The following is a 5,615-nucleotide window of genomic DNA, read 5'->3' as shown; positions in this document are numbered from 1 at the left end:
TGAAACATCTGCGCGTGAGAATAAAGAGAAGACCTCGCGCATCCTCAGGATAGGCGCATATCACATGCACATAATCAACCTCGTCCTTATCCAAATCAGGATTAGGGCAACCTTGACTGTGCACGTCAGACAACCTTCCAGAAGTTATCTTTTTAAGGAATAAGAATATGCTGATGTTAATAGCTGCCAAATGAAAGGTGGACAACTCAGCATGACACATGTGCTACCACGTGATTACAACCAATGAGAAAGCACCAGGTGTCCCAAAGGACACGTGGCGCAGAGCAATTGGAGGAGGCCAACAAGGCTGAGCCCAATCAGTGGAAACCCTAACACTATAAATACATCATAACTTACACAGTTACAGCGACACATTGATTCACATTGAAGCATATTCAATTACATTCATTCACAGACAGCCATAGTCAGTTACTTTCTCAATCACAGAGTATTCAGCTATTAAGCAATACTCTCCAGATTTCCTTACTCTCAGAACATTATTATCTTCTCCACAAAATACTTATTCTCACACCGGAGGGTTACCCCAAAGAGGACCCCTCTGTCCCTTTCTGAGGGGTAAGTTAACGGTGCTGTTCATTTTGTAGGTGGAAGAGCCCAGATCCAGAAAAACCATCGGTGAATAATCATAATCATACCCGAGGAAAGTAGATCGTCTACCAGTGACTCGATCCACGTCTCTTCATTGGCGCCATCCACTGTTACAAACGGCAATCAGATCTCATCAGATCTATATATAAAAACAAAAAATCACCATGGTTTCTGGCTTTCATAACGTTGATCAAGTTCTGGAGGATATTGAACGTGAGGACGTTAATGAGGGACAACAGTTTCTGAGGGTGCCGCGTGATTCTACGCGCCCCACCAGTAACCGTCCCTTCATCACAACTCCTCACGGCCAGACTGAAACTCCTCCAGACGATCTCACGTTACAAAATCTTGCCGGCGCGAAACAAAAAGGACCAATGGGTCCAGAAGATGAAGCAAATGATCCTAAAGAATGTCTCATAAACGAGCAGCGGCGTCTAATGGACAAGTATAATGAGATGGTCAAGCAGAAAAAGCTAGCCGACGTAACACAAAGGCAAGCGCTTGATAAGCAAACTGTTCATGCAACAAAAAGGCCGCGCGCGCCGGAAGAAGGACATTCTGTTCACACTGCACACACTGAGTTCAGTGATGAAGAAGTGCATAGCATGAGGAAGACGCGGGATACTCATGCAGGAGGCTCACAGCTCCGCGCGCCTGTGAACATGGCGCCTGGAGCCAGAGCCGATCTGGATCTGCACATGCCGTACAGCCCACCAGTCAGAGGGCAAGTGGACGTAACCACACCGTACAGACCAGCCATCTTGGTGAAACACTCAAAGTTCACTGCGCGCATCGCGCAAGCTCCCATCCAGCACAAAACCAAGATGCCAAGTGGTTTGGGCAAATATGACGGCACAACAGATCCAGATGATTTCTTGCAAGGTTTTTACAACACGGGAAACCTAGAGAGCTGGACGATGCCAACATGGTGTCACATGTTTGCTCGTTGCCTCACGGGCGCGGCGCGTGTATGGTTCGAGAGCTTGCCGACTGGGCAAATTGATGGGTTCGAGGAACTATTAGAAAAGTTCCAAGCCCACTTCGTACAGCAGCGCAGATACACGCGCGATCCAGATGACATCATGCACTGCGTACGCAGGAACGATGAAACGATTGAAGACTACATCACTCGTTTCAATCAGGAGTCTCTGGCAATCGGGGGTATAACTGAGCAACTCCTGCGCGTCGCCTTTATACAAGGCGCGCGCAGTGATCAACTCCGCCGAGCTCTTGTAAGCAAAGATGGCATGCCCACCACGTGGGCCAAGTTAATGGAGGCATCGCGAGTTTTCGCGAGAAATGAGAAACAAATTGCCCAAGATAGGGCAAGAGAAAGAGCGCATCAAGCTGAGTCACCGCGCAGCAAAGAAAAGCGGGGCAAGCAGAACTCTGTATGGTCCAGGTTGCAACAAACCAGTTTTTCTTCCGCAGAAAAACAGGCGCAACCAAGCTCACCCCAGCCCCAAAAAGATGTTCGTAATCGCGGGGAGGGTGACAGGAGGGAGGGCGGCAGAGATCCTAGCAGACCTCTGCCAAGAATATGGACTCCCCTCACTAAAATACCTTCACAGGTGTTAAGCACTGAGAATGTCCAGTTCAAAAGCCCCAAGCCACTACACTACAAGGGACCATCAGATAGTGGCAAGTACTGTGAGTTTCACAAATCCACTGGACACAACACCGATGCATGCCATCATTTGAAGGATGCAATTGAGAAGGATGTGAAATCAGGCAAGCTGGCTCACCTGGTAAAAAACTCAAGACCAGAAAATGAACAACCAGAAGGAGCCTCTGCCAGCAAAAAGTACAAAAGAATCTGTGTAGCTGAGGGAGGAAGGCAAGGGCAAGCATCAAGAAAAAGAAGCGCGCAAATCCAAGGAGATTGGCGCGAGCAACAAGTCATCTTCCCAAGAATCAGGGGAGGCCCTTCAATTAGCAGTCCTCTGGTCATCACCACACACATTGCTCATTACGAAGTGTCAAAAGTCCTGGTGGACACTGGCAGCGAATCAGACATAATGTATGAGCAATGTTTCAGGAAACTGGATCCGGCAGACCAAGCAAGGCTTGAAATTGTGAATGCACCGATCTCTGGTGTTTCCAATGAAATCATTCATCCCCTAGGTCAAATACAATTTGAGCTCACCATGGGGGATGAGAAACACAAGCGAGCCGAAGTTGTCAACTTCTTGGTCTTGCCCACCACTTCTTGCCACAACATGATCTTGGGTAGGGGAACGATTGCCCAATTCAACGCCATACCGTCGCCAGCGCACGGCGCGTTGGGGTTCCCAACACCAACAGGTGTAACTTTTGTATACCGAGATCATTTGTGCGCAAAGACAAGTACTCCGCGGGAGGGGAGAATGAAAGTTCCAATGGCAGAAAACGCGCCAGAGGAATGGATTCTCAACCCAAAATTCCCGGAGCAAAAAATCACAATTGGCGCTACGTTATCAGACGACACGAGGGTAAGAATGAAAAGGTTGCTCACAGCATACATGTCGGTCTTCGCGTGGCAACACTCTGATATGACTGGGGTTCCGCGAGACCTGGCGCAGCATTCTCTAAACACCTTCAAGTCTGTAGAGCCAATTGCTCAAAAGAAGAGAATCATGGGGGATGAAAAGGCGAGGGCCATGAATGAGCAGGTTGAGGATCTACTGCGCGCAAACATCATCCGCCCGATACGATACCAGACGTGGGTAGCCAATCCTGTGATGGTAAAGAAAAATAACGGGTCGTGGAGGATGTGCATTGACTTCAAGGACCTCAACAAAGCGTGCCCAAAGGATTGTTACCCCCTACCAAACATCGATGCAAAGGTGGACTCCGTGGCGCCATTCAAGCTAAAATGTTTTCTGGATGCCTACAAAGGCTATCACCAGATCCAAATGGCACCGCAAGATGAGGACAAGACCGCATTTAGAACCGACAAGGGTGTTTTTTGCTACACAAAAATGCCCTTTGGTTTGAAGAATGCGGGCGCCACCTACCAAAGACTTATGGATGCCGTTTTCAGCGAGCAAATCGGAAGAAACCTAGAAGTCTATGTGGATGATTTGGTGATCAAGAGCAAGGAGGAAAAGCAAATGCTCAAAGACATCGAAGAAACCCTTGGGCGCCTAAAGGAAGTTAACATGAAGCTCAATCCGAGCAAATGTACTTTCGGCGTACTAGAGGGAAAATTTCTAGGTGTAATGGTCACCAAGGATGGTTTCAAAGTGAACCCTGAGAAGGTGGAGGCCATCCTTGACATGCCTTCGCCATCCACTATGAAAGAAGTTCAGAAGCTGAATGGTAGATTGGTATCAATCAACAGGTTCCTAGCGAACCATGCAACCAAATCTACCCCATTTGTCAATACATTGAGAAACTGCTTAAAGAAAAGTCAATTCAAATGGACTCCTGAGGCCGAGCAGGCTTTCAGTGAGATGGCTTTTCTTTAAGCAGTTCCTCAATGTGTTGACAAATGGGGTAGATTTGGTTGCATGGTTCGCTAGGAACCTGTTGATTGAAACCAATCTACCATTCAGCTTCTGAACTTCTTTCATGGTGGATAGCGAAGGCATGTCAAGGATGGCCTCCACCTTCTCAGGGTTCACCTTGAAACCATCTTTGGTGACCATTACACCTAGAAATTTTCCCTCTAGTACGCCGAAAGTACATTTGCTCGGATTGAGCTTCATGTTGACTTCCTTTAGGCGCCCAAGGGTTTCTTCGATGTCTTTGAGCATTTGCTTTTCCTCCTTGCTCTTGATCACCAAATCATCCACATAGACTTCTAGGTTTCTTCCGATTTGCTCGCAGAAAACGGCATCCATAAGTCTTTGGTAGGTGGCGCCCGCATTCTTCAAACCAAAGGGCATTTTTGTGTAGCAAAAAACACCCTTGTCGGTTCTAAATGCGGTCTTGTCCTCATCTTGTGGCGCCATTTGAATCTGGTGATAGCCTTTGTAGGCATCCAGAAAACATTTTAGCTTGAATGGCGCCACGGAGTCCACCTTTGCATCGATATTTGGTAGGGGGTAACAATCCTTTGGGCATGCTTTGTTGAGGTCCTTGAAGTCAATGCACATCCTCCATGACCCGTTACTTTTCTTTACCATCACAGGATTGGCTACCCATGTCTGGTATCGTATCGGGCGGATGATGTTTGCGCGCAATAGGTCCTCAACCTGTTCATTCATGGCCCTCGCCTTTTCATCCCCCATGATTCTCTTCTTTTGAGCAATTGGCTCTACAGACTTGAAGGTGTTTAGAGAATGCTGCGCCAGGTCTCGCGGAACCCCAGTCATATCCGAGTGTTGCCACGCGAAGACCGACATGTATGCTGTGAGCAACCTTTTCATTCTTACCCTCGTGTCGTCTGATAACGTAGCGCCAATTGTGATTTTTTGCTCCGGGAATTTTGGGTTGAGAATCCATTCCTCTGGCGCGTTTTCTGCCATTGGAACTTTCATTCTCCCCTCCCGCGGAGTACTTGTCACTGCGCACAAATGATCTCGGTATACAAAAGTTACACCTGTTGGTGTTGGGAACCCCAACGCGCCGTGCGCTGGCGACGGTATGGCGTTGAATTGGGCAATCGTTCCCCTACCCAAGATCATGTTGTGGCAAGAAGTGGTGGGCAAGACCAAGAAGTTGACAACTTCGGCTCGCTTGTGTTTCTCATCTCCCATGGTGAGCTCAAATTGTATTTGACCTAGGGGATGAATGATTTCATTGGAAACACCGGAGATCGGTGCATTCACAATTTCAAGCCTTGCTTGGTCTGCCGGATCCAGTTTCCTGAAACATTGCTCATACATTATGTCTGATTCGCTGCCAGTGTCCACCAGGACTTTTGACACTTCGTAATGAGCAATGTGTGTAGTGATCACCAGAGGACTGCTGATGGAAGGGCCTCCCCTGATTCTTGGGAAGATGACTTGTTGCTCGCGCCAATCTCCTTGGATTTGCGCGCTTCTTTTTCTTGATGCTTGCCCTTGCCTTCCTCCCTCAGC

This window comes from Bidens hawaiensis, unplaced genomic scaffold (assembly GCF_021521415.1).
Source record: "Bidens hawaiensis isolate Kalapana, Puna unplaced genomic scaffold, B.hawaiensis_p1.1 tig00008796_1, whole genome shotgun sequence".
NCBI classification, from domain to species: Eukaryota; Viridiplantae; Streptophyta; class Magnoliopsida; order Asterales; family Asteraceae; genus Bidens; species Bidens hawaiensis.
The sequence above is the reverse complement of the archived record's forward strand: the minus strand, read 5'-3'. Positions refer to the sequence as shown.